The following is a 16,466-nucleotide window of genomic DNA, read 5'->3' on the forward strand; positions in this document are numbered from 1 at the left end:
CATCACTACCACCATCATTCCCACCACCATCATCACTACCTTCATAATCGTTACCATCATCCCCACCACCATCATCACTACCATCACTACCACCATCACCATCTCTGTATAATCCCAATTCACAACAAGCAGACCAAGATGAGAATGTCTTAAAGACCTACAAGGCTGTCTCTGGATTGCTCTTCCTACCACATTCTTCTCCCCATCATTTAGGAGGCTTCTCAGGGGGAAAAGAAAACCCTTCCTGCTCAGCAGCCCCCTGTCAGCATGCCAAACAAGCAGGGGGCATGAGACTGCACGGGAAGAAAGAAGCTCCTCCTTCAGGATGGGTGCAGCTCCCAGCAGCTGCTTGGTGCACAGTGATAAGGAAACTAAAATTCAACTCTAGCCAGGCATGATGGCTCACGCTTGTATTCTCAATACTTTGGAAGGCCGAGGCAAGTGGATCACCTGAGGTCAAGAGTTTGAAACCAGCTTAGCCAAGCCGGTTAAACCCTGTCTCTACTAAAAATACAAAAATAAGCCAGGGGTGGTGGCGAGCACCTGTAATCCCAGCTACTTGGGAGGCTGGGGCAGGCGAATGCCTTGAACCTGGGAAGTGGAGGTTGCAGTGAGCTGAGACTGCACCACTGCACTCCAGCCTAGGTAACGCTCTGTCTCAAAAAAACAAACAAAAAAATTCAATTCTAAGTCCCTGCCCATGGCGACGGTGGCTTCTGAAGACTCCTGTGCAGGTCCCCTAGGCCAGCTGGGGACTCCAGTACATCCCCACCTCTTAGATCCTCAGTCCTGTCACCCACCTGCTCACCCCAACAAGGTTTTCTTCCCTGGATCCACAATATTTGTCCCAAATGAAGCATCAGGTTCCCAAGCCTGCTAAAGCTGGGAGCTCAGGTTGTTTAAGCAGGTGCCTTGCAACAGACTGCAGAAGCGGGGCATAGCTTGGGCTTGGCTAAGTTTTAGGTCTGTGTTGGGTTTTGGGACAAGAAGAATTGGGCAAGTCTAGGGTTCCTTCCTGCAGTCTTCCCACAGTCACTGAGGAGCTCTTCCTCTTCATGCCCTGTCCTGGGAAATGCGAAGCCAAAAAACTTGGAAAGCTGTGGTGGGTGCTGGCTCCCTCCCACAGGGTGGACACCGACCACTGTTCCTTCCCTCTGCCCAGATGGCCAAATGCAGCCCTACAACAAGTTAACTCTCTGACTGCCCTGGGACAGTCATTTAGGGTGTTTCTGTCAGAATCAATTTGTAGCTGAAAAGGAGAGGTAGGGTGAAGAGGAATAAGGCATGACACTAAGATGGAATAAGAGAAGGAGTTTTGATGGAATTCTCCTCAAAGTGTGTGTAAAGAGGTTCTGGAGAACATGCATAGGTGGAGATGTATACTAAAATATGGTACCATGTTTCCCATGAAGTTTCCCTAGGGTTCTGGAAGCAAATAATCTTAGGCAAAAAAAAAAAAAAAAAGTCTATAATCTCATTTAGCTTTTTATCTAGATTTTTTGAGGGTTATTTCAAGCTAGCCTGACCCTTAGCAATAAGGTTGGTGAAATATCTCATTTGAAACTGAGGTCAAAAGAGATGGTGTCACATGTCACATGTTGGGTTTACCTGAAAGACACGGATACCTGAATGACACGGATACACCTGAATGACACAGATGTAAGTAATCTGTCCCTGTCTTCCCAGCAAACCTCTTCTCAGTTTCAGTCAGTGTCCAGGATGACCCTGATGGGCCCCAGAATGTCGCCCAAAAGCACCAGCTTTCAGGAAGACAGTGTGTTCTGGAGTCTGCTTTGCAGTTACATTTCCCCAGCGAGGAGTATCTGGCTGAAAGCAACACACAACCTTAATAACGTCTCTTCATCTTGGCTTTTATGACTCAAGCACAACCAACTTGCAGCAGTCCCTAAGCACATCAGCATTATGTAAAAGCCTGAGGATGCCTTTTATTGGGAGGGCCCCATCTTGTGACTTCTGGGGCCACTGGGAAGCTGATCCCGTGTGTGGACTTTTGGCTTCAAAGTCTCTTTGGGTTCAGCAGCTACCTGATGGGAGCTGGACACTGCTTTAGAAATGGGGAATGCTTTGATTTTACACTTTCTGAAGAGGTTTGTAGGTTAGGGAGGCTGAGGTGGGTGGATCATCTGAGTTTGAGACCAGCCTGGCCAATTTAGTGAAACCCCATCTCTACTAAAAATACAAAATTAGCTGGGTGTGGTGGTGGGCACCTGTAATCCCAGCTACTCAGGAAGCTGAAGCAGGAGAATTGCTTGAACCTGGGAGGTGGAGGTTGCAGTCAGCTGAGATCGTGCCACTGCACTCTAGCTGGGGTGACAGAGACTCCACCTCAAAAAAGAAAAAGCAGAAGGAACAAAAACCAGGAAGTGGTGGTGGGGGGTGCCCCATCCAGTTCACTGAAATCATTCAAACCAGATGTTATGGACGTCCAACCCTGGGAAGGTGAAAACAAGGAGGGCCTCTTTCAGAGGGTCTGGTTTCTGCTTTCCTCTTGGGAAAGGCAGAGAGCACTGTGGCCCCTGCCAGTACTGAGCTCCCCCTTCCTTCCTCTACCATGCACAGGCTGCCAGAGACCCTGTCTCCAGACCCATCTCTTGCAGTGCTGACTTGGAGGACGGAAAGCCAGGCTTTATATCCAGAAACCCATTTTGATATTTACATTATGCTGATCTCAAGGCAACCACGTACACAAGGCAAGCGCTTGCCCTGCCTAAAGTGTTCTTTCCCAAGAGCAATGATGACGGATACAAGATTGTTTCCAACAGAAAGGCCACATTTTCAATAGAAAACCAAATGCTCAATGAGTAAGACCAAAGTCCTTTAAGCATGAGTCCCTTGGCTGGGCATGGTGGCTCACGCTGTAAACCCAGCACTTTGGGAGGCCAAGGCAGGCAGATCGCTTGAGCTCAGGAGTTTGAGACCAGACTGGCCAACATGGCGAAATCCCATCTTTACTAAAAATACAAAAATTAGCTGGGTGTGGTGGCACATGCCTATAGTCCCAGCTACTTGAGAGGCTGAAGCAGGAAGATTGTTTGAGCCCAGGATGCGGAGCTTGCAGTGAGCCAAGATCATGCCATTGCACTCCCGCCTACACAAGAAAAAAAAACCCTGTCAAAAAAAAAAAAAAAAAAAAAAAAAAAAAAGGTAGGAGTCCCTTAAATATGAAGCTCAAAAAAAATGGTGGGCTGGGAAGGGCATTTGCTGAGTGCCTGTAATGGGCCTGTCACTGTGCATTTTCTCATTTACAGCCATGCACAGTGACTAGTATTATACTCATTTTACAGATAAGAAAGCCAGAACAAAAAGAAAGATTTCTAGTGCCAGAGTCAGGGCCAGAACACCAGATCCATTTGCCTCTGAAGCACATGTCCCATTTGCTGTGGACACTGCCACTGGAGAAGGGTGAGCAGAGGAGAGGACACCAGGCAGGATGGCCGCGGCATGGATGCCAGCACTGATGGCAGCGTTGAAAGCAGACCCTGCTGAAAGAGGCCCTGCAGCTTGCTCAATCCGTCTTCGACAAGAGTGAAAAGAAAGGCTGAGGGTGGGAGAGGGCAGATTCTAGATGAGTGAGCGCTACAACTTTGGTTCCTTCTTGTCAGGAAGAAACTAGAACCCCATTTTCTGAGCCCAGGTCAGGCCCACCAGGAACCGGCTCTGCGGTGGATGGCATTGCTCTCTGCACTGGTAAATGCTACCGCCCCAAGGAACTTGTGAGTCCAAACGGGCCAGGTTCTCCTTCTCACCCTTCCTCCCTCCCTTCCCAAATTCACTTTATTTTTATTTTTTATTTTTTTGAGACGGAGTCTTGCTTTGTCACCCAGGCTGGAGTGCAGTGGCCAGATCTCCGCTCACTGCAAGCTCTGCCTCCCGGGTTCATGCCATTCTCCTGCCTCAGCCTCCCGAGTAGCTGGGACTACAGGCGCCCGCCACCTCGCCCGGCTAGTTTTTTGTATTTTTTAGTAGAGACGGGGTTTCACCATGTTAGCCAGGATGGTCTCGATCTCCTGACCTCGTGATCTGCCCGTCTCGGCCTCCCAAAGTGCTGGGATTACAGGCTTGAGCCACCGTGCCCGGCCCCAAATTCACTTTAACACTTGCTAAATCTTTCTTTTCCCAAATCATGAGAACATTTTATACACACTTAACATCTTCTATCATTGCTGATACAAAACAGCGTTTTTCTTCATCTGCAAAATCTTCAGAAGCATTTGAGAGGTCAGATGGATCCGAAAGCTCAACAATGCCACCATCTCCCACAACCAAGAAGGCACCTATATGCTAGTTAATTTAACACTGTCAAGAACAGTTTTTTGGGCTCACAGTGGTGGCCCAGCACTTTGGGAGGCCAAGGTAGACAGATCACTTGAGGTTAGGAGTTCGAGACCAGCCTGGCCAACATGGTGAAACCTCTTATGTACTAAAAAAAATTCAAAAATTAGCCAGGAATGGTGGTGTGTGCCTGTAATCCCAGCTACTCGGGAGGTTGAGGGGGGAGATATGCTTGAACTCAGGAGGTAGAGGTTGCAGTGAGCAGAGATCATGCCACAGCACTCCAGCCAGGACAACAGAGTGAGACCCTATCTCAAAAAAATAAACATAAAATAAATAAAAATAAAAATCAGGCAAGTGTGATGGTGCATGTCTGTAGTTGCAGCTACTTGGGAAGCTGAGGTGGGAGAATCATCGGAGCCCAGGAATTCAAGGTGGCAGTGAGCCATGATCACACCAGCCTGGGTGACAGAGTGAGACTCTCTTTAAAACAAAAAAAGTTATTTGTTTGTTTTCCTTGCGCAGGGACCCTGCCAGTCTTCTCTGTATCATCCCCATTTTGGTATGTATGTTGCCAAAGTGAGCACTAGTTCTTGATATGTAACTATAAATGGGTCATAGGTTGAGACTAAAGTCTGGCAAGATCAAAGCCACGGTTGAAAAACTAAACAAAATGACTGAAACCCGCAGGAGAGCTCTGAGAGCCCAGTGCATTAGGACAGACTGCACTGGTGGCCGTGCTGGGGGCTCGGCCATATTTGAATGCAGACCCTGGCACTGCAGCAGTGAGACCACACAGAAACAACAAAGGAAAAAGAGGACGTGTACTACCTTAAAAAATAATTATTATAAAAAGTCCAAATCTAGTCAGGTAGACAAGCCCAAGCCTATGGTCAGGAAACACTCTTCTTTCCTATAAACAAGGTTTCCCTGCCTCAGACTTTTTATTGCTGACATTGGTAGAGGTGGAGGCCACCCAACTATGGTTTGCGACATAACACTTGCTCCAAGAACGTTATACTCCTAAAGACATTCCCTTTCATCTCAGAGTGCAACAACCCCAACCGAGTCCCCTAGTTGCCATCTGAAATCATCTCTAATTCTAGCTGAGCATCAGGAGCACCAGCAACTCCCAGTTCAGTGCAGCTGAGGGACAATTCAAAGCCGTGTGCACTGTCATCCACAATGGTTGAACTAATTTACATTCCCACCAGCAGTATAAAAGTGTTCCTTTTTTGGCCTGGCACAGTAGCTCATGCCTGTAATCCCAGCACTTTTAGGGAGGCCTAGGCGGATGGATTACATGAGGCCAGGAGTTTGAGACCAGCCTGGCCAACATGGTGAAACCCCATCTCTACTAAAAATACAAAAAATTAGCCGGGCGTGGTGTGCATCTGTAGTCCCGGCTGCTTGGGAGGCTGAGGCAGGAGAATCACTTGAACCCGAGAGGCAGAGGTTGCAGTGAGCTGAGACAGTGCCCCTGCACTCCAGCCTGGACATCAGAGCAAGACTCCATCTGATATGGTCTGGCTGTGTCCCCACCCAAATCTCAACTTTAACTGTATTTCCCAGAATTCCCAAGTATTGTGGGAGGGACCCAGGGGGAGGTAACTGAATCATGGGGGTCAGTCTTTCCTGTGCTATTCTCTTGATAGTGAATAAGTCTCACAAGATCTCATGAGTTTCTCAGGGATTTCCATTTTTGCTTCTTTCCTCTTTTTCTCTTGCTGCCACCACCATGTAAGAAGTGCCTTTTGGCCGGGCACGGTGGCTCATGCCTGTAATCCCAGCACTTTGGGAGGTTGAGGCGGGAGGATCACGAGGTCAGGAGTTCAAGACCAGCCTGGCCAAGATGGTGAAACCCCCGCCTCTACTAAAAATACAAAACTTAGTTGGGCATGGTGGCAGGCACCTGTAATCCCAGCTACTGAGGAGGCCGAGGCAGGAGAATCACTTGAACCCAGGGGGCGGAGGGTGTAGTGAGCTGAGATCACACCACTGCCCAGCCTGGGCAACAGAGTGAGACTCCATCTCAAAAAAAAAGAAAGAAAGAAGTGCCTTTCGCCTCCTGCCATGATTCTGAGGCCTCCCCAGCAATGTGGAACTGTAAATCCAATTAATCCTCTTTTTCTTCCCAGTCTCAGGTATGTCTTTATCAACAGCATGAAAATGGACTAATACACTATCTCAAAAAAAAAAAAAAAAAAACCTGTTCATTTTTCTCCACAACCTAGCCAGCATCTGTTGTTTCTTGACTTTTTAATAATTGCCATTCTGGCTGGTGTGAGATGGTATCTCACTGTGGTTTTGCTTTGCATTTATTTCTCTAATGATCAGCGATGTTGAGGTTTTTTCATGTTTGTTGGCTACATAAATGTCTTTTTCTGAGAAGTGTCTGTTCATGTCCTTTGCCCACTTTTTAATGGGGATGTTGTTTTTTTCTTGTAAATTTGTGTAAGTTCCTTGTAGTCCTCGAAGATCTAGAAGAAAAACAATTTGACCCAGCAATCCTATCAGTGGTTATATACCCAAAGGAATATAAATCCTTCTGTTATAAAGATACATGCACACGTTATGTCCACTGCAGCACCATTCACAATAGCAAAGTCAAGGAACCAACCCAAATGCCCATCAGTGATGGACTGAATAAAGAAAATGTGGTACATATACACCATACTATGCAGCCACAAAAAAACAAGATCCTGTCCTTTGCAGGGACATGGATGGAGCTGGAAGCCCCTTTCCTCAGCAGACTAGTGCAGAAAACAGAAAACCAAACAAAGTATGTTCTCACTTCTAAGTGGAAGGTGAACAATGAGAACACATGGACACATGGAGGGAAACAACACACACTGAGGTCTGTTGGGGGTGGGGAGGGAGAGCATCAGGAAGAATCACTAATGTATGCTGAGCTTAATACCTAGGTGATGGGTTGATCTGTGCAGCAAACCACCATGGCACACCTATGTACAAAACCTGCACATCCTGCACATGTACCCTGAAACTTTAAAATAAAAGTTGATTTAAAAAAGAACTATAATAATTAAATTTCTCAGAAATAAAAGGAAAAAAAAAGCTGTGTGTACTTAGGAAACCTCAGACGTAAGGCCAAGCAGCAACCTGTAGAGCCCCGTGCATCTCAGAGGCTGCTCTGCTGCTGTTCTTAAGACAAAAGTGACTTCCTTTCCAGTCACTGGAGTGTGCTTTCGTGAGCTCTAAGGTGTATTTTCAGGAACGAGGGGGTCAATATCAGTGTGGCACAGCTGATATCATTCACACTTTCCACATGGATGGAAGATGACTTGCAGAAAAGGGATGAATTGAGTTATGTTTCATCTGAGTTCTCAGTTCATTCTGGAAAAGCCATGTCACTTAGATTACTGTTCCCTCACAGACCACATGCAGAGGCTATGAGTTACGCGGTGTGCTGCACCCTCATCAGCAGAGCCCGGGGGAGGCAGGGGAGGCTGAGGACGGCAGCTGATGGCCTAATGGAGTGGAAAGGGGTCAGTCCTCAAGGAGCCAGGACTTCCTTGGGGCTAGCACAGTCTCCAGGAGCTCTTGCAGCCTGGAACCTGGGGGCCAGTTCGTGGGAGTTGGAGGGAAGAGGCCGGCAGCAGTGATGGGATCATGCCATCATTCACTAGTCTCTTGAGGGTTGGTTTCCTGGACTAGAAAAGCATCCAGCCCTGGGCAGCCAGGAGCTAGGCAGGTTCTGTGGGTCCCAGCTAGGTGGGTTAAGATCCAGTCCCACTGCAGTGACCACAGAGGTCAAGGAAGCTACGGCAGCAAGGGACTCATGTGGGCAGGGCCAATGTACCGGGCACCAGGCAGAAAAACAGCAGTTTATTGGGCACAGGTGGCTGGACAAGTCCTGGGCACCCCAGGGAGCAAGCTGAGAATTCGCTCTAGGACCTGCCCCTGGATGGAGGTGAAAAGTCTCATTTTTGGCGAAGGGATGACTAGAGCTGGTTCAGGCCTTAGAGTAGAGGGAGGTGAAATCTGGCTGAGCTGCAGGGCAACAGTCCTCAATGCTCACAGAAGCAGCCAAAACTAAGAAGACAGAAAGACCACCCTGAGGATGTTAATATGGTAAGGTCTTTCCCCAAAGACCACTTATCTGAGACTCAGGGGTTCATCAAAAGAACAATGAGAAGAAAATGAAAAACAGCCAAGCAGGCATTCTATAGGCTGTATCTTCAGGTATTTTCTTTGATATTAATCCCTGAATAAAACGGACTAGGATCATCATTATCCTTGAGTAGAAGCTGGTAACCAGGGGAACATGAAGTGGATTCGGGGGGGCTGAATGCTGTGCCTTTTAGACCTGGGTCACTTCGTGAACATCTCCATGCACATATGTAAGTTATACCTCAATTAAAAAGGAGGTCATGTGTGATGACTCGCAAATCCCAGCACTTTGGGAGGCTGAGGCAGGAGCTGCTTGAGCCCAGGAGTTCAAGACTAGCCTGGGCAACACGGTGTGACCCTGTCTCTACAAAAAATGTAAAAAATTAGCCAGGCATGATAGTGCACACCTATAATCCCAGCTCCTGGGAAGGCTAAGGCATGAAAATCACTTGAGCCTGGAGAGGTTGGGGCTGCAGTGAGCCACGATCAAATCATTTCACTCTAGCCTGGGTGGTAGAGCGAGACCCTATCAAAAAAGAAAAAAAAAAAAAAGAAGGAAGAAAGAAAGGGAGGGAAGGGGAGAGGAAAGGAGGAAGGGAGGGAGGGCAGGAGGGCAGGGAGGGAGGAAGGAAACCAGGAGGGAAGGACTTTGATTGTCTTAAGGGGCTAGAGTGTGGTGTCCACTCTGAACACTAACATTTGGAATTTATGTACAAGATTTTTAGGGAGGAAAAAGTGGAGCAAAAACAGAAAGAAACTCGCTGATTATTTTTACCCAGGGAAATGCTAGTTACTAATAGAAAATTAACTTTTCCGAGGATATAAATACCTTAGAGATATTTCTGAGTGGAATATGGAACTTTTTGATGAAAGTCTTAGATGTTTAATAAATGGGTAACAGTCCAACCATCTCCAAAATTGGTTAAGTCTCCAGGACAGTTTAGGAAAAAAAAAATTGTAAGATACAGAATTTTGTCCACCTCAATGGAACAAAAGTCATTTGAGAAAAATGAAGATATTGAATTGCACACAGGAAGGTAAAATCCTAATTTTAGTGCATATCCATGAATATCTTCCCAGAGTGTTGAGGTTGTACTAAAGTTCCAGACGGGGGAATGTAGAGACAGCACTCATGTATAACACAGCAGGACAGGGCAAAGCAAAACCGCACAGCCCACGGCATTTGCTTCTAGAAGATGTTTCGCTTGCCTTGGTTGCCTGGTTACTTCCCTTACCTTGGTTACTAACATTTGATAAAGACATCAATCACTGGGGGGAGAAGCTGCAGGGTACACACTGAATTGTGTACTGTGCTAAATTCAACCGAGGACACAGCTGGATTCTGTGGCTGCATTCCCAGTACTTCTTTACCTTCACCAAGGACCTCTAGTTGCCTCCATGAGGTGTCTATGAATGAACTGACTCTGTGTACACTAAGTCCAAAAGTCAAAAAGAAAAAAAGCAAAGCTTCTTGGGAAAAAGGCAGGAGACTGATTAGAAAATGCTGTACGTTCATTCTTGCAGGAACCAGCTGTCTCAGGCTCATGATGATCTAAACAGCCTCACTCCGTGAATCTCTCTGGGGTTTTCCCAATCGGTCTTTATTATTACAGCTGTGGAATCAGATTGAGATTTTACTTTTGGGAAACTGTAACAATTTACAGATCACAGAGGATAAAAGCAGCTCATTCCTCACTGGAGTTCAGCATGTGCAGTAAGAGCCCAGGGAGCACCACACTTACTTTGAAGGTCTGGTGAGAGAGAATACAAAGCAAATGCACACGTAAGATTTCATGTGAAATCTCAGCAAATGCAGCCTGTGCTCCTTCCCTGCTGTGCATTCAGTGTTCGGTCCTTACCTGGGACAAGTGTACACACACATCCAATTTTAGTGCATCTGTTCTGATCTCAGACTATCTGGCAAACCTCGAGTGGCCTCATCCTGCACACAGACAGCACAACCCTTGGCCATGGACTCGTGGAGACCTGCACATAGACTCCTGGGCCCCCTCTCTTCATAGTGTCCTCCTTTCTGATGCCCCATTCCATAAAATGGGCGGCTTCAGCTGCCCTCTCTGATCACTGCCTCCTCAGCCAGTGAGGCTGCTGTGCTCCACTCGGAGGCCAGCTCCCTGCACTGGGAGGTGGACATTATTCCCAGGCAGAGAGCTGGTGAGCTGGCCATCACTGCAGGAGTTTCCCTTCTCTCAGGGATTAGTCCCATCTGCTTGTTTCCTAGAGATGAGGTCCAAATGGCTAAGCTTAAAAACCAAAATTACAACATTAAAAGAAAATATAAAAGAATAGGCTTATAATCCTGGGGAAAGAAAACCATTTAAGGCACAAAATGCAAAAGCATAAAGGAAAGGATTGAGAAATCTGACTAAAAAAAAGTTTCTGTATGACAAAATTAAAACCAATATATGTATACCAAATGACTAATATTCCTGTAATCAGTAAGAAAGAGGACAGACATGGTAGCTCATGCCTATAATCCTAGCACTTTGAGAGGCTGAGGCAAGTGGACTGTTCAAGGCCAGGAGTTTGAGAACAGCCTGGGAAACATGGTGAAACCTCATCTCTACCAAAAAATACAAAAAGTAGCCAAATGTGGTGGCGTGCACCTGTAGTCCTAGCTACTTGGGAGGCTGAGGTGGGAGGACTGCTTGAGCCCAGGAGGCAGAGGTTGAGGTGAGCCAAGATCGTGTCACTGCACTCCAGCCAGGGTGACAGAGCAAGACTTTGTCTCAAAAAAAAGACAAATAACTCAAGTAAAAATTAGCAGAGAATGAACCTGTAACGTACTGAAGAGGAAATACAAATAGTCTGAAATGTATGAAAAGTTGCTTGGTCTCACCAGAAAATAAAAATGGTAAAACATCATTTTCACTCCTCAAACTGGCAAAAATTATAGACTCTTAATTCATAAGGTTAATGAAGATATTACTGTAATCCACTGTGTTTTGGGGTGGTTTGCTCTACAGCTACAGACAATCAGAACGCCTGACGTGACTTCTTTTATATTTGCTGCAAACGGTGAGTCACATCTCTGTGGCAGCGAAAAGCTACCTTTTGTCCCTCAAGCAAATAACTCTGGGATTCCTTGGAACACCTTTCCATTCCTGCTCCTGTTCATATTATTGCTTTAATCGTTTTTGTTTGTTTTTCTGAGATAGGATCTGGCTCTACTGCCCAGGTTGGAGTGGTGTGATCAGGGCTCACTGTAGCCTCAATCTCCTGTGCTCAAGTGATCCTCCCACCTCAGCCTCCCGAGTAGCTGGGACTACAGGTGGAAGCCACCAAGCCTGGCTAATTTTTTTTTTCCCATCTTTTCTTAGAGATGGGGTCTCACTATGTTGCCCAGGCTGGTCTTGAACTCCTGAGGTCAAGCAATCCTCCTGCCTCGGCCCCCGAAAGTGCTGAGATTACAGGCATGAGCCACCGCACACACCCAGCCAATCATTCATTTTTCTACTTTAGATTTTATATGGCTCATTATCTCCCAGATCAAATCTGACAACTTCTGCTTATCTTTTAAGATTTAAAAAAATGCAGACCTCCTCAACCTGCTCAATTCAATGTCATTACTATTCTGAAACACGAGCTGCAGGGGCCCTGCTCATGGCTGTTTCCACTGCGTCTTCGCTTCTGCAACACTAGAGTGGGCGGAATGACGTGTGAAGGGGGCCTCCTCTGCCGTGGCTTCATAGCACCTTTCCAGTCAGGCAGGGCAACTCACTTTCATCAGCACTCTTTCTCCAAACTTTCTTGGCTCTTCTTATTTGCTTATTCTTCCAGGTGAATTTTTAATTATTTTGTTAAGTTCAAGAATAAAGAAAGTTTGTTGGGATTTTAATTGAAACTGCATTAAATTTAGAGATTAATTTGGAATAACGTACTTTTTAAACGTTCCTCTCACTCTTATATCCACACTGAAGGCACTGAGGGTTTGAGACTGGGAAAGTGTAGACAGCGGCCATGGTGAGCCAGTCCAGGAAGCAGTGCCCTTCCCTTTACTCCTCTGTGGGCAAGAGCCTTCCCATGGCAAGAGAACAGCTCTGTGCCAGAGATGTTAAGGTGGATGCTGCACAGTCTCTCCCTGGAGACAGAATCACAGAAGATACACATCTCAGGAGTGGCTGGGGCCCTGTCTTTCTTGTTTCTTCCATTTTCACTTGACACTCAGGAGTCCCCACCCACGGTGTTTCCTCCCCAAGGTTCCCTGGCTTTGGCATCGTGACACAGGGTCTGGTTGCCTTGCAAGCACAGGCCTGCAGCTGACACCTGCTGCCCCCTGGCTGGGTCCACTTCCTCCAGCCCACCAGCAGCTCCACTGGAATTGCTAGCCTCCCATAGTGCCCGAAGCAGGCGAAGCCCTGCAGCCCGGCCTCCCAGTTCTTCCTCGGCGTCCTGGGAGCAGGTCTTCTCTGTGCCCTCAGCTCGGATTTCAAATGATTCCCTGCCATCTTCTGTCCCCAGGACCATGCTCAAGCCTCTGGGGAAACACTTTCCTGGAATTTTCTTCCCCTCCTTTCCTCTTCTGCCTGTTAAGTTGGCTACCTCATTTTCATTAATTCCACTCTTCCTCCTTGCTTGCTGCTTCTAAAAAAGTTCATGGTTATGCACAGCTCTGCTGGCTCCTCTCCTCCTGGAGTCACCCAGGCTCAATGGACTGGCAGCACCCCGAAGCCCCATCCTGCTCCTTGCTGAGTGTTTACCTGTGTCCAGCAGCTCCCTCACGGAAATGTTGGAGAAATCTTCTCATGAGCCACCTACACGACTCACCAGCTGTTCAGCCCTCGGGGCTGGGAGTAGAGTCCACACAAACATTTCCAAAGCCATCTTTGCGTGAGGAGCTGAGGAGTACACCCGCACGGAAGCGTGGTCCTACCGTGGTTCACCCATGCTGTGGTGCAGGCAGGCAGGACAGCCTGAGCCTGGGGTGTGCAGGAGGCAGGATGAACTCTGGGGCTTCAAGAGAGGGCAAGCCACTACAAGACTCCTCATGGAGTTCTGGGAGCCCAGGAGACAAAAGTCTGGTTCTTTCTTTCTTTTATAGTAAGTCCTCACTTAATGTTGTTGAGAGGTTCTTGGACACTGTAACATTAAGTGAAATGCTGATATGCTGTAGAACAAAATCAGTTTCACCGTAGGCTAATTGATATGAGCCAGAGTTGAGTTCCCATGGCTTATGGCACGTGGTTTCACCCAAAGCCGCCATTTCCAGGAACCGACCGGCCACGCTAAGAACTGAGCTGACATCAGATTGAATGAACCCCCTGGCAAACCAGAATGTCCGTTGCTCTAAAGAGGAACAAACCAAACCAAACTGTGACCAGCTCCTCCTTCCTCGCACTAAAGCAGCTGACTGTGACTTCAGGAAAGTGACTCGACTTTTCTGCCTTAAGTTTCCTCGTCTCTCAAATGAAGTGGCTAGATTAAATTAGTTGTTCTGAAATAAACAGTTATGAAATCCGTTTTTCCAATGATGTATCTGCAGAAGCTTTTTTAAAAGTATGGTTTGCAAACCACAAAATCCGGTTATCTTTTCTTTAACATCCGTCTGTCTATATTCTACCTTGCATTGCCCCATATGACAGCCACTGGCCACATGTGGCTGTTTAAATTAGTTAAAATTAAATAAAATGAAAATTCTACTTTTCAGTCACATCAGGCATCTTTTAAGTGCTCAGCAGCCACCTGTGGCTACAGGGTTGATCAGCACAGATCTAGAACATTCCCGTCATCACAGAAGGTTCTACAGGACAGCACTGCCCTGCACTTACCCAAACATGTATGTGTATTTCTCTCTTTTATGCAGATGGCGGCATGTTCTGCACCTTTACCAAGAGATATAGAGCTAGATCCTTCACGACATCTGGAGAAAGAGTTTCAGTGTAGAGACCAAGGGACTGGATGCTGGGCCCAACAGCAGGAGTTCAGTCCCAGCTCTGTCCCTTACTAGAGTGTGACTCTGAGTAGTCATGGAGCCTCTTGCTGCCTTAGTTTCGTATTTGTAAAATGGATATAAAATGCCTAATTCATGGGATTGTGGTCAAGATTAGATGCACTTAGACAATGTCAGTCATGTGGTAAATATTTTGTCACTGCTAGCTTTACTTCCATCACCATTCGCTACTTCATTCTCTGACGACACATGCAGGTCCATCACATGGATGGAGACAGCAGCCCGTTTAGGTTGTTTCCAGTTTTCTGTTATCACAAACACTAGTGCAATAATTATCCTGCCATGCACCTCTCTGCACACAGGTGGAATCCATTTTGACGGATTCTGCCAAATTGCCCTCAAAGAGGTTCTTCTACCTTAGACTCTGCCTCCCAATGACACACATATGACTATGCCCCTCCACCACACAGTATGTGACCTTTGGTGATGGGCTGATTTCGCTCAGTGCAGCATCCTCAGACCCACCTGTGTTGCAGCATGTGTCAGCCACTCTGCATCTGCATCCATCTGTCTACCTTCTCCTCTCCATACCCCAACTCCCATCCTGGTTCAGGATGGTTCCTCGTGTCTTCCAGAACCATAGCTCTGGCTGGGAAACCACCTGTCACCATGGTTTTAAAACCCTTTCTGACTCTGTAGTCAGCAGAATTAGAACCGTACTAAGAAAATAATATGCAATAACTGAAGTATTAATTCTCAGGAATTTTGTTCTAAAATCAAGTTAGGATTACACAAGAAAAGTAACCTTCAAGGCCAGGCGCAGTGGCTCACACCTGTAATCCCAACATTTTGGGAGGCTGAGGCAGGCGGATTGGGAGTTCGAGATCAGCCTGACTAACATGGAGAAACCCCATCTCTACCAAAAATACAAAATTAGCCGGGCATGGTGGTGCATGCCTGTAATCCCAGCTACTTGGGAGGCTGAGGCACGAGAATCGCTTGAACCTGGGTGGCAGAGGTTGCAGTGAGCTGAGATCGTGCCATTGCCCTCCAGCCTTGGCAATAAGAGAGAAACTCCATCAAAGAAAAAGAGAAAGAAAGAAAAGAAAGAATATGACTTCTTACCATGAGTTAGCCAAGGGGAGGAAAAGGGAAGGGGAAGGGAAGGGGAAGGGAAGGGAGGTAATCTTCAACCCCATTAACCTCCTACCCTCAGAAAGACTGAATTTAGCCTGTGAAATCATAAGTGTCTTGCCATGAAATTACTTCTTTTTCCCAAATGAACATTTCATGAGTAAGAGAATGGAAAAAATGCTCAGTGCAGATTCACCTGGGACTGTGATTATCTAAACAGACTCACATGCTGTCCTGGGGGATGGAGCGGGAACAGCAGCAAAAATCAAGGCCACCTTTTTCTGAATGGTGACAAGATGATGGCTTTGGTGGTGGGTGGTGTTATGCTGCAGCAGCAGCTGCTGGCATACTTGACCTATGGAGGCCCTCAGCTGGGGACAGACGGCCCATGGGAGGAAAGAAGACAAAGGTACTTAAATCACCCTCGGTCCCCAGGAGGAGGACACATTCTTACAACATTTTATTTTGAAAATCCTGTTTTTCCTTCCTGAAGCTGGCAAGACATCTAACATTTATATATAATTTTTTAAAAGTGTAAATTGGCAGTTTTGATGCAGATGTTTCCTTCAAATAACCTGGGAAAGTCAGAAGACGAAGCTAACTCATGGTAAGAACCTTTAAAAAAAAAAAGAGAGAGAAAGAGACAGGGTCTCACTCTGTCACCCAGGCTGGAATGCAGTGGTGCAGTCATAGCTCACTGCAGCCTCAAACTTCCAGCGGAAGTGGATCACTTCCACTTCAAGTGATCTTCCTGCATCAACCTCCCAAAATGTTGAGATTACGGGTGTGAGCTACTATGCCCAGCCAAGAACCTTTAACCAGATTAATAAGCTCACCTTATTAGTTCCCTCACTTTCTCCTGCATGTTGTAGGAATTTGGCAGGTCAGAAGAGGCAGGATGTGGGCCCTTAGCCTGCAGGGTGGCTGAGTTTCTGGTCTTCCCAGTTGCACCTCTCAGTCCCCAGCCCATCACAACCAAGGGCGCTGGCCTCTGCTCTCC

General features: G+C 46.9%; 1 protein-coding gene and 1 pseudogene across 3 annotated transcripts in view; both read right to left on the reverse strand.

Moving 5' to 3' along the window:
* The window catches only part of SPECC1 (sperm antigen with calponin homology and coiled-coil domains 1), a 227,679-nt gene that overhangs the window by 18,246 nt on the left and 192,967 nt on the right, over window positions 1-16,466 (reverse strand). The window lies entirely within an intron of this gene.
* On the reverse strand, window positions 4,780-4,880 carry LOC111527374 (annotated as a pseudogene).

This window comes from Piliocolobus tephrosceles, chromosome 16, assembly GCF_002776525.5.
Source record: "Piliocolobus tephrosceles isolate RC106 chromosome 16, ASM277652v3, whole genome shotgun sequence".
NCBI lineage: Eukaryota > Metazoa > Chordata > Mammalia > Primates > Cercopithecidae > Piliocolobus > Piliocolobus tephrosceles.